The sequence below is a fragment of the Temnothorax nylanderi genome, unplaced genomic scaffold, assembly GCF_030848795.1.
Source record: "Temnothorax nylanderi isolate EJ_2023f unplaced genomic scaffold, tnyl_v1.0 TNYL_tig0071_pilon, whole genome shotgun sequence".
Taxonomy (NCBI): domain Eukaryota; kingdom Metazoa; phylum Arthropoda; class Insecta; order Hymenoptera; family Formicidae; genus Temnothorax; species Temnothorax nylanderi.
Genome location: NW_027249133.1, coordinates 718017 through 731715, shown reverse-complemented (window position 1 = coordinate 731715; position 13699 = coordinate 718017). Strand labels below are relative to the sequence as shown.

Here is a 13699-nt window from a genome sequence, read left to right as displayed (position 1 = left end):
GCATATGTACGTAGATATCGATTATCTTGAGCGCTGTTATAATTTGATTTGTACATTTGTATTTTACAGATCACAACGTAACGACGATGCAGTTACGCATCGTCGCTACGTTGCGCAGTCGGTGCCGGTGAGTCATCTCTCATTTTAATCCGAAGTAATGGATTTGTTATTGCTACAAAATAATTACGTCCCACAGAGCGCCTATTGCGACGTTTGTATATAAATTTATCCGTTACAATCGCCGGATTACAAGAGTCTACCGCTAATATAATTATCGCGACGCAAAGAACGTCGAGGAAAGCTTCGGTTGACGCGCGCGATGTTGCTCACCTGCCTGCGCCTCTCCCTTTCACGCGATCGGCAATCAGCACGCGGCTCGTTCACGTTAGCTGCAGCGCGCGGCATAAAATCATAATCCAATTTGTCCGAGGAGACCGCGCGATGGATGCGGGTAGGTCAATGAAGTCGTCGCACCTCTCGGCCGGACCGAACGTTTAATCATCATAAATTTCGCGAGAAACCGCAAACCGGCTTCCCCCCGCGGCGGCGGCGCGGGCGCGAGGGGAACGGGCGCGAGATACGCGCCGCAGCCGCAGCCACCTGCGAGGATCTTTCGAGACTCGCGTGAACTTTCAGGTATTAAGATCCGAAAGCTGGGACAGAGCTCTCTTGTACGTGGAACCTCTTTTCGACGTAGTAGCTCTACTTTCAAATCGAGAAAATTATTTGTGGTGCGGCGTCTGATAAATCACGGTTGGTCTCGCTCCGCGTGTACTTGGCGCGAGACACTACCGTGTCTCTTGATCAAGATACGCGGCAGCATGTTTCGTGCTCAGTATATTTTTCTTAAAATATATTCGGTATTTTTATAATAATAAAAATTACAATTATAAATTCATGATTTTAGTATACATATGGGTAACAAAAAATATTTAAAATGTAATGACTTAGAAAATGATGTACGATAACGCGCAAACGCGTTCTTAGATGTGTAGTTCATGAAGCATAGATTTCAAATTATATCTGCCCGACCCGGGATACTGAAGTTACAAAGACGATCCTGAGGATTGCATTGCTTCGTCGTGGTAGTGAACGGAACTTATGTGAATCTGGCACTCGACTTTCGAAAAATGGTTGATGGTGGCAGTTCCCAAATAATTTACCCAGGGAGAAATGTTCCCAAATAATTTAGCCATCTTCCTAGCCCCCCCGACCACGTCGAATTGCTGGTACACACGATTACGTACGCCTCGTTTCCGCGTCATGGGAACGGGCCTCCGTCGGTGTTTCGGTGGGGAATGGCGGGTCGCTCTAATTCCAATCGCCGTGAAAATGGTTTCAATACGCAGCACGCCGATTGGCTACAGTTAATTAAGCCGACGCGCGCAATCACGCGACTTTTCTAACATCTCGCTTCGCATCAATATAATCCGGGGATAGAGAGAGAGAGAGAGAGAGAGAGAGAGAGAGAGAGAGAGAGAGAGAGAGAGAGAGAGAGAGAGAGAGAGAGAGAGAGAGAGAGAGAGATTGATTGATTGATTATGCGTTATTTATTATACTGGGACACGTCCCCTGAAGCGTAAAGACATTAAACCAAAAATTTACACAAGTTACAAGTCAGCGTAAGTACAAATGAAACGCAATAAGAAGAAACAAAGAGAAAGAATAGAATAGGATAGATAAGAAAATAGAGGTAATAGATTACATAGCTTATGAATATTATATCAAATACATAAAATGTCGCAGGTATGCCAGAGTTACGATTTAGACTGCAGGAGTAAGTGCTTGTAAAATTTATGCTTAAAATCGCTAATAGATGAGGCATTGCGGATGTCAGAGGGAATGTCGTTCCACAGCTCGGCGGCTAAGACTAGAGAGAGAGAGAGAGAGAGAGAGAGAGAGAGAGAGAGAGAGAGAGAGAGAGAGAGAGAGAGAGAGAGAGAGAGATACAAGAAAATCCAATAAATTCACGATCGCTATATCGCGGACTGTTTCTTTATTTGCGATAGATCTGTGAAGTTGGCACGACAGTCTACGAATTTCAAAAAAATACTAATAGTTCTAATAGCACTTTTCATAGTTCTACAGTGCCTAAAAAAATTAAAAAAAGTTCCGCATTTCTTATATTAAAAAATCGAAATTGAAAAAATGTCGTGCTAACTTCGCAAATCTATAGTACGGCACTCTCTCCTCTAAAGTACCAAAACGTGTTGAATCTCGGTTTAACTTACTTTTTATCTTCTTCTAATTCTTAGAAGTAGAAGGAGATGAAAAGTAAGTTAAACCGATATTAAAATTAATCTGCACTGGTAGAAATGGATATAAGCCCGCAAGAAACAGATATGTATTACAAATAGTATAAATAATAATTATTACGTAAATAATGTTAGAATAAGAGTGTAATTGAACAAGTCATTATTATTCGTATATAAATACTAATAATTTATTCAATTCTTTATTATGTCCCGATAAGGGACATTGGAAAAAAAAAAACAACGAACAGCTTCATAAGTTTAGCTCGATTATACGATATTCTATTCGAGATTTTACTAGGTTCATAGGAACCTTAGGTTCATGTTATACAGTATATAAATTGGTTGAATGCATATAAACGAGAAAAATTATTGCGTTACAGAGAAACAAGGTAATTTTGAAGCTCGCATGAAATTAAACGACGAATTAAGAGAGGATTTGGACTGATGGAAATCGCATATTGATGCTGCAAAATGTTCTATTAAAAGTTAATCCTGCTCTAGAAATAATTTTGGATGCGTTACTCTCAGGCTAGAGTAGTTATTTGCCAAAGTTAACGGGCTCACGGATATTGGAATGCCGTATCAATTATCTTGAGTTGTTAGTAGGTTTTTGGTCTTAATCGTATATACAATCCGAAAAGAATGTCGAGGCAGATTTTGAGTCGAGAAGTCTTGAGCCGAAAGCGGAGTTTACGTTATCAAATGCAGCGTTTCAAATATTAGTACAGAGGTTTGGAAAACCAGATACGGAATTATTTGCATCTCGAACAAATGCGAAATCTTCGCGTTGTATCTCATGGGTAAGAGACCCAGAGACGGTAGCTATCAACGCGGTTTCGATTGACTAGAGACCGTTTCATTTTTACGCGATTCCTCCGTCTTGATTATACTTCAAGTTCTGAAAAAAAAAATAAGGGCGGAAGGTTCAAGAGGTATTGTTAGCGGGGAAAGAAGACCCTGTTGAGCTTGACTCTAGTCTGGCACTGTAAGGAGACATGAGAGGTGTAGCATAAGTGGGAGATGGCAACATCTTAATTATAGTCACAAATATCATATATTTTTCTCTCAGTGTTATTATTTGGTAACAAAAAATTACTACGTAATTAAATACTACGTAATTAAAATCCATATTCTTAAATCTGAATTAAGCTTTGAGTATCTATTTATTTGACCATTTGCCAGAAATCTTTTGAACCTCCTAACTGGAATAATCAGTCCGAGTGGATGAAAGAGAATTCTGTGGATGCTAGTGAAAACTATCCGATTAGAAAAGTGTCTGAAAATAGTGACATACGTTACGACGGGCAACCAGTTTACACTAAGTTAAAGAACGTTTCATGTATGAAGAACTTGCAAAGGAAATCCAAAACATTTAGTAATAACCCGAAAATGTCACATCCTACGAAAGTACAGGTAAGTTGAAATACAATTGGTACTAACGATGACGACTTACGAAGTTTATAACAATTGTTATAGTAATTAATAGAGCACTTTTATATTATAGAGCATTGCAGGAAGAAATAAAGAGTCTAAAAAGAGAAAAAACGTTTCAACTAGTTCAGAATCTACAAAAGAATATTCTGTAGAGACTAGCAGCGAAACTTCGAGCCAGGATTCTTCGGATGAATCTCAATCTAGTGAGAATGTTCCATGGATCAAAGGCGGCGGTGATCGAACCGTCGCGCTTCGCAGGAGCGTCGAGCGCAATTCAATTGTCGCGGCAGTTGAATTTGTTATTAATTAACTAGGCAACGAAAAAATCAATCTGTCACGCGAATCTTCTTAGAATAGACAATTCATCGCGCCCTTCTTCGCAAAACGATCATTTGTACGGTGTTATTATCTCACGTAGAAAGAGCCGAGTCTCTCATACGAATACGCGATCGAGCCGAGTCTCGATTACGGGGCCCCGTTCGCGATACCGAGTATCGCCATTAATCTTTGTATACACATATTCTCTAATTATTCACCCAATTGTACATCACGTGAATTCAGGGGGTTTTTATGCCTTAACAGGCTTTTCCCCCATGAGCCAATAAAGGATTATTTTCTCTTGGCTCGAAATCACGACTTGTTTATTTTACTTATCCATTCCGAAACCGGGAGACTTCTTCATGTTGAAGAGGTTTTCGACGATACAGAGAAGCAAAACTTCAATAGTGCAGCACGATCATTTGCAGGCCTAATACCATTTAAGAGTAATTTTCTAACTACGTAATTGTAATTACATTATTTTTACATTTAAGATTATGATGCTAATTATATTCCTTTATTCATGTTTTAGTCACCAAACGAGACATTGAATTTTTAGAATTTCTTCTCGTAGCTATTAGACATTTATATGAATCTGAGGCAAAAGCTGACCGAAATAATAGAGAAGTTTTTCAAGTAAGGAGCCCTGACAGAGTTCAATATAATATATAGATATCATTAATATATTTCATTTTTCTAATTTATTATTTCTCTTTTTTTGTACAGATTCCGGCACACATGCTGAAACCTGGGGACAACCTAGTAAAAAGTTGCTAACATATATTGTTAAAAGTGCGTGTGCGTTATCGCGCGCGGCCACAGGCCACACCGCCGCCGCCGCCGCCGCTGCCGCTGATGGTGTTGTCAATATGATGGTGTTTCCTCCTCCTCCTCTTCTTCATCATCTAAAACAACATAAATTATATTTGTTTTATTATACAAATATTGTAAGTGTTAGCTTTTACGTGTTATTATTAGTCTCTTACTAGAAGATAAATCCATGACGGGGATGTCTGCGGGTGGTGCCTCGATACTAGCTCTTCCTATAAAATTTAATATTTATAATATTCGTTATTTTTAATGATTAATTAATTTTATTATTTCTAACGTACGTGCTGGTACTGCCTCCTCCTCAGCAATGTTCTCTTCCGCTCGGCGTCTCTGTCCTCGTCGGACCGGTTGAACAGCGGCAATGCGGTTCTTCACTATTAAATTAATTTAAATTTTAGTAATAAACACCGCTATATTAAAATTTTAAGGTACAATTTTTTATTTCTAACACTTACCTCTTCTTCCGACGTTACACCACAGGAATCTAGCTATATGGCCTCTTCCTGCGTCCTCCTCCACCTCCTCCTCCTCCTCATCCTCATCCTCATCCTTATGTTCATCATCATCCATCATCATCATCATCATTATCATCCTCATCATCGTCCGCATCATCATCATTATCATCATCATCATATCAACGTTGTAAATCTTAAAAAAAAAAAACAGGTACATATATCTTTACTATCTTTACTATTATAATAAAGAGACAGAATTTGTAGCCTTTTTTTTGTTCGCTATGATCTCGAAAACCATTTGACCGAATTTTTATCAAAAGTATATAAAATAGGGGTAGAATTTTCCGGGAAGTGCTATAGAGTGTATAGTTTTTCGTTACCGATCTTTTTGGGAACCGGTATCCAAAATTTTTCCAATTTTTCGGGAAATAATTGACCGAATCTTAAAGAATTGTATATAAAACAGGGGTAGAATTTCCCGGGGAGTGCCATAAAATGTATAATTTTTCGTTACCGATCTTTTTGGAAACCAGTATCAAAAGTTTTTCGAATTTTTCGGGAAATAATTGATCGAATTTTAAAAAATTGCATATAAAACATGGGGTAGAATATCCCGGGGAGTGCTATAAACTGTATAGTTTTTCGTTACCGATCTTTTTTGGAACCGGTATTTTTTTAGAAATCGGTTACGAAATTTTTCCAATTTTTTAGGAAATAATTGAGTGAATCTCAAAGAATTGTATACGACGGAATTGAACTTCAATCGATAAAAAAGTGATATTTTTCAATTTATAGCATTTTTGTGGATTGGTGTGTTCGTTAGTGGACCAAATTTTAAAGTGGTATATATGAAATAGGGGTAGAATTTTCCGGGGAGTGCCATCATGTGTATAGTTTTTCGTTACCGATTTTTCTAATTTTTCTAATTTTTCGGAAAATAATTTTATATTGACCGAATCTTAAAGAAAGATAGAAAAACAAGTAGAAACCTGCACATTGCTTCCTCTATGAGGAAGCCTGTTTTTTTATGCATAATTATTAGTAGATATTTATTAATTTGGCTTCCTCATAGAGGAAGCAATGTGCAGGTTTCTACTTGCACACTTAAAAACTATAAGGAAGCAATGTGCAAGTTTCTACTTGCTCACTTAAACAAGTTTCTACTTGCACACTTAAAAACTATGAGAAAGCAATGTACAAGTTTCCACTTGCACACTTAAAAACTATGAGGAAGCAATGTACAAGTTTCTACTTGCACATTTAAAAACTATGAGGAAGCAATGTGCAAGTTTCCACTTGCACACTTAAAAACTATGAGGAAGCAATGTGCAACTTTCTACTTGCACACTTTTTTTTATGGATAGAGTATCATTAAAGATAGATTGGTGTTGAATTTGGCAATGATCGGTGAAAGGGTTACCAATTTTTGCGTAAAAAGTGTACAAGTCATACACGTAATCTTATATATAAGGTATCATTAAAGTGAGGTTGTTTTGAATTGGTCGAAGATTAGTGAAAGGGTTACCGATTTCTGTCTAAAAAATGTATAGGGTAGACCGAGGCAAATCGGATTACTAATTAGCACGATAAAATAGCTCGTTTAAAATAAAACACTAACGAAAATTGTCTTAAAACTTATATTAAGGGGACTAGGAAGGGTTGAAAATGCAGAAATTGGCTCGTGTTTAATTGTTTATAACAAGGCCGCGAATGAACATAAAACTTTTTTATTGTTAAGGGTTTTAATTATAACATTATAAAATGAGAAAATTCATTAAAAGTCATTCCCAGATCAATAATATCGGCGTCCCAATATAATAAGGAAAACTGTCGAATCCACGGTTTTACCACGATTCCAGTCGAACGGATAAAGGTTTTGGCAAATTTCAGGAATATTTCTTCTCCTTAGGCTTCCCTCTATTGATTATACCTAAAATCAGATTTAAAAAAAATATTGCTACAATTTTATAATAACAAATAACTCGAATTTTCCCAAATTTTTCGTTTTCTGGACGCCATTTTGTTATTTTTATTTTTATTTTTAATTTTTTAGGTATAATCAATAGAGGAAAGCCTAAAGAGAAGAAATATTCCTGAAATTTGCCAAAACCTTTATCCGTTCGACTGGAATCGTGGTAAAACCGTGGATTTGACAGTTTTCTTTATTATATTGGGACGCCGATATTATTGATCTGGGAATGACTTTTAATGAATTTTCTCATTTTATATTGTTATAATTAATACCCTTAACAATAAAAAGTTTTATGTTCATTTCGCGGCCTTGTTATAAACAATTAAACACGAGCCAATTTCTGCATTTTCAACCCTTCCTAGTCCCCTTAATCCGATTCGCCTCAATCTACCCTAAGTTATTTGATGGATAGAGTATCATTAATTAGTTCTGGAGTTATAGAAATTTCGATAAATTTGGCACATACACACACACATACACACATACATACATACAGACATTTTTTAAAATTGCAATTTTTCGACGTTTTAGAACATTCTGAACACATTCAGGAAAACAAAAAAAAATTTTTTTTAACGAAAACAAAGCTTCCTCTATGAGGAAGCAAAAAGTAAACAGAAACTGATATTTAAAATACATCCTTACCTAGGCCTATTGGGGAAACCACTAAAAAAAAAAACGCATTTACAATAGTACCTCAAAGGTGATGCAGAAATCTATTACGGAGAATTTCTGTTTCACTGTGGCGTTGGCCGCTAATCTCCTTGTTATCGCTGGCTTTCGCGCCGACGGCTCTTCTCGAGCTCCACCGTCGCCACGTCGATGCAGTTCTTCTTCGCGTCTACGCGAAACTATTTACGCGGACCTGACTGGCGTGGCCGTTCGAGACGAATCTCCGGGGCGGGTTCGCGGACGTCGGTGATCTCTTTGGCAGGTCCTTACTTGGGCCACTACTGACCGTCGCTCAATTCCGAGCGAATTGATCACAACCTCGCACTGGCACCTCTGACATTAATCCGTCCGCGACTATGACAATAGGAAAAAGTTGGAAAAAGTGGGGAAAGGTACGCCGCGTGACGCATCTCGTGAGGCAGGAGTTTCCATGGAAAGCCGAGCCGCGATGGACGAACGTGTGTATTAGGGAAAGGGAAATTTTTTTCTCACCCCCATCCCCTTTGGCTCATTATTTTTAACCCCTGTAACTTTCGATTCTTTTCTAGCCGTTTTCTTGTTGTGCTCGACTAGCACAATTCAGCACAAGTCGCAAAATTTCATTCCCTGTCACGGTTCAAAAGTTATAGCGGTTTGAAAATTGTAATTCCTAAAAACACTGCTTTCTTTAGATACTTGTGCTGCGTAAACTAACGATTTGCGGACATTTTGTCATAAGGAAAAGTTATTGTACTCACCGAGCACAACCCGGCACAATTTTACAAAATTTAAAAATGTAAAGTTTTTTTCTCACCCCCATTTCGCCTCCACCCTTAGCCCATTATTTTCAACCCCTACAACTTTCTATGCATCTCCGGCCATTTCTTTGTTGCACTCAACTAGCGAAACTCAGCACAGCTTACAGAAGTTCGGTAAATGCGCTGTAAAAATAATTATTTGTTATTTTGTTTTTGAGATTTAATATTTTTTATCTGCCAAATGAAAAGAGATATCGAGTTTATTCCAACGGCACAACGTGGCACAAATTACTACCTATCAACCAAAAAAAATTGGGTTTATTTCGGGAAAAGTGCGGGGCTAGTATAATTGTGTTTTTATTTTTTTTCTTAATTGTTATCGAAGTTATCAATCTCGCGTTTGCGGCACAAGTCAGCACAAATGCAGCACAATACGGCACAATAAAAAAAAACTGAAAATTCGAAAAGTGCGGGGCTATCAAAAATTTTGTTTTTTTTTTAATTTTCTCGAGTACGCTTTGAGTTACAGAGTTGCGGTTTGCGGCACAATACAGCACAAACGTAGCACAATGTAGCACAATTATTAAAAATACAGAATTCAAAAAGTGCGGGGCCAACTTCACACACGTTACGCAAGTGAGTCGCAATCGCGTTCTTCTTTTTTTGTTTGTCGGAAATAAACCTCGCGTATAAATAGATAAACTAATAAACGGTTCGGAGTGCTTTATTTTTTGATAGACGGTCGGTTATTATTTTCGATTATTTCGCTCGGCTTTTCTGAAAGGTACGTTCTCGGCGTTCTTGGCGTTCTCGCCCCCCTCCCCGCGCTCTCCCAAATTTTTTCGTGTGTACTCTGTGGTCGCGTTATGTTAGCGCGAGATCGTGTCGCGCCTGCTCCGCGTTTCTCATATCTTTTTACCTGTCGAGGAAGAAGTTTTACGCGCGGATGAGTATGCGCCAAGTGTCGGAATCGACGGGTGATCGTCTCGATTCGTATGTAAATCCATTCAATCGCGATTAACGAGCTTGGTGACGCTTGTTGCTTCGAGTATCGCGTCCTATCGCGTCACCGCGGACATAGCGGATTTCGAAAGTTTCGATTTCGTGGGACGCGAGTGAATTACGCGCGGGGAAGCATCCTTCGTAATTAACCGGTTTTTCCGCAAGTGAGTGCCAGCGACGAGGGAAGCCGAGAACCGAGAGGAGAACGAGGTCTGGAAGGCATCGGGCGACAGCGGAACAACCGTACGGTAAATAAATCATTGTTATTTATGTACGAATAATACAACGATTTGTTGAATTACATTTTTATTCTTATATTATTTATATAATAATTCATATAATTCACATAATTATTTGTACTATTTATAATACGTATTTCTTGCTTAATCGTTTATTTTCAATTATATTTCCTGGAACGAATGATTTATATGAAAATTATATAGAGAGGAAGATTTCTATGTATAAATACTGTAAATATTAAAAGAAGCTTGCATCTAATTGTAAGAACAAGGTTTTTCGCAGAAACTATACAAATATTTTAATAATTATTCACTTGAAAGAATAAAGATTTTGACGCGCGCAGTTATTATTTCCTGAAATAATCATTGCGTGTATATATGTAAATATCGATTATCTTGGGCGCTGCTATAATTTTATTTGTACATTTGTATTTTACAGATCACAACGATGCAGTTACGACTCCGCTGTTGCGCATCGGTGTCGGTGAGTCATCCCTTATTTTAATTAAAAATAATATTAAGGAGAACATTTTATTATTGTCTTTAATATTATACCACTGAAGATGGCTCGGACATGAGCCGAAACGTTTGGATTTTTGGAACTTGATGAATAAATCATTATAATATTTAAACGCATCGTGATCCGCGTGTGATCCTTACAGCCTCTTCCAATCTATTTTTAGAAATAATGGATTTGTTATATATGTATATTGCTACAAAATAATTACATTATCAGAGCGCGTTTGCGATATTTGTGTATAAATCTATCTGTTACAATCGCTGGTTACAAGTCTACCGCTAATAATTATTGAGCCGTGAGGCCATAATTTTCAATTTGACATCACTGGCTGACAATCATTAATTGTTTATAGAAAATGATCGCATTTTCTTTTAGTATTTATCGTACGTTTCGAAAGATAATTCGATCGACGTACGGAGTAGCTGCTCGCACCACCTGCCTCCCGGCTCGGCTTTCGTCTTGTAAATGATAGAGCGACGATCTTACGAATATTCTGCTCCGTGCATTTTAGATTAATTTGCTACAAATTATTCGAAAAGAGTATTTAGAGAAATTGGGAGAAAGGATAAGAGAGAAGGAGGAAGAAAGAAAGAAAGAAAGAAATTAAACAAAACTGGAACGTCTTGGTAACACTTCAATATATGCAGTATGCACATGCACGTTTTAAAAATATATTTTCAGAATATTGAATATTCTGCAGCAATTTATAGATAAAAATGCAAAACTGATTACCTACTCTTATTTCTATAATAATTTATTTTATATTTAGTACTCATTTTTTATTTCATAAAAAATTTTATAGTTACAACGTCTCTATGACATCGTGATCTCAAACTAAAATTAATCTCTTTCTTTTCTTTCCTTATCTCTGATTTGCCTTGAATTTGTCTGTTTTGGATTAGTGGACTTCGCATTCAAAGATGCGAAGATGCAAAAGAAAATACGTTCGGATAATAGTACAACTGATAGCAGCGTCCAACTAGAACGCCAACCATCCCTCTTACCATTTTCGCTTCTGTCCCTTCTTCTCGCCTAATTTTCGGTTTGCCAGAGCTACCGTCGTCGACCAAGGAAATAGTCCTTTCAACCCTAAATAGTTCTCTGGCGAACTATTCCATTTGTTGACGTCGTGCAAACAAGTATTTCGTTACCGTTATATATTCCACTTTCTTCATTTTTACACAAAATTATTTTGTTAAATAAATTGCAGAGTACAAATTTTCATACTCTTTTATATATTTTCCAGTCAATGTAAAATCTATTTTTCTTTAATGAAAATTCAACACGGTCTATTTTCATATCTTTTAAATGTTATTATTAATTCTGGCAAAATTTAAATCCTCGCTGATATATTTCTCATTTTTCAAATTTGCAATATATAAAAATTTAAAAGTCACATTTATATATCTTTTTTAACTTATTATCATGATTTCTTCTTCATAAAAATTATATCTCAAAAAAAGTTTTATAAAAGAAGATAAAATTTTCGAATTTATATCTAATACTCATATGTTATCACATTATTAAACATTATAAAAGAAATATATAAAAGAATAGAATAAAATTGTACATTATACGGAAATAGGATTGGTAAATTTAGGTGCGTGCCGAACTTATCGTCGCACGAAACGAGCTAATTTGCATCGGACGATAATCTGTACGTAATTATCGTATTTATTGCGCGTTCCCCAGAGCAGACGGATTCCCGATATCTTCCGATTGGCACACCCGTTATAATCACACCTACGGCCTAGGAGGGATGAAGGTAATTAATCGCCATGGCAACACCGAGAGCGTTCGAATTCCTCTCGCGCCACCGGATCCTTCGAGTGCTGTGATAGGGCGCTCTCGAAATCCTGGAATTCGTTCCCCCCCTGCTTCAGCCCTGATTTCGGTTGATATATGCACGGGATTTTTATCTGTTTCGTCGACTTCCTTGCACTGACAATAAGGCATACTTATGCAATCAATCACCTAACAGAGTCAGTTCCATAAATAAATGTGGGAAACAAAGTCACTCCTATACAATACTTTTTAGTAAAAAAAAATTATAAAAATTAAAGTTCTATTCCGCTCTATTGAACCAGCCTATATTAAAACAATTTGTACAAATATTCCAATTTTTTAATATTAAATATAATATTTTGTTAGATATAATATTTTAATATATTAATTTTTTTAAGTAAAGTAAAGATTTAACCAAACGGAATCTGCTCTACTTGTAAAATTAACATTTGTAATGAGTTGGTAAGTAAGCGGTAGCAAATCTGCTTGGAGCTGCTGGTCAAACAATCGGCGATTGAAACGATCAACTCCGTCGAAGGGGAACCTGAGGAAGATCGCGGTTTGACGGCATCATCGTGGGAAAAAAGTCCGCGGTAGAAAGAACGCCTCCTAACAAATAGTCGTTTTCTCTGAGGGGCGCCGCGTGCCCCGACTCGTTTAACAAGGTGTCGGACGCCCCGGAACGCGACGCTTTCATCTCGCCCGACCGTGGATCGACTTTATCTTCATCTCGACTCGCCGAGACTCGCGCCCGCGAATCCCGCGAGTGAGTCACGTGTTCGAATTGATATCACTGTCGGATATCGCGCTTTTGACTAATCGCGCATAATTGACCGTCCTCAGCGTCGCATAATTTTTCTTTACGTATAATGAAGCCGCTGTATCATCGCACGCGTGAGAAACGTATTGAAAATTGATATAACGTCCGACTATGACGTCAAAGATTTGACAATGAAAGGAGATTGAGAGAATGTTTGAGTCGTTCTTATTATTCTAGATATGCAACACTCATATCCCGTCGTTATTATCCTCGTAAGGAGCGAACGCGCGCCGCGAACGCGGAGACCAGTTCTTATCTCCAACAATAAATACTTGTGCAATTGGAGCGCCAACGATTGGCGGATAAAAAGACGAGGAGAAATGAAAGCGGCACATTCGAGCAGAACAAAGGGATGGCTGGCGCGGACGCGAAATTAAAATAAACGACGGCAAGAAATCGCGTTTTAGCTCTCTCTAGCCTCTCCCTCTCTCTCTCTCTCTCTTTCTCTTTCTCTCTTTTTCTTCCTCTTCTCGCTTTGTCCCTCTCCGTTCTACCATTCGCTTTACGCGCGCTACGCCGCATAGATTTTATTGCGGTATTTAAGCGTTTTCATGGCGACAGCGACGTGAGATCGTTCATATAGTTAAGGTAATTTTTTTCAACTAATTTGCTTGAGAAATCTGTAAAATACTTTTTGCCGAGACATGCATATATGAGGA

General features: G+C 37.7%; 1 long non-coding RNA gene across 1 annotated transcript; it reads left to right on the top strand.

The window, feature by feature from the left end:
• The first annotated feature begins 1453 nt into the window (after window positions 1–1453).
• On the top strand, window positions 1454–5496 carry LOC139773958 (uncharacterized). The gene is made up of 3 exons (XR_011718477.1): window positions 1454–4453; window positions 4540–4643; window positions 4734–5496. It is a non-coding gene; the product is annotated as an uncharacterized lncRNA (long non-coding RNA).
• The last annotated feature ends 8203 nt before the right edge of the window (window positions 5497–13699 follow it).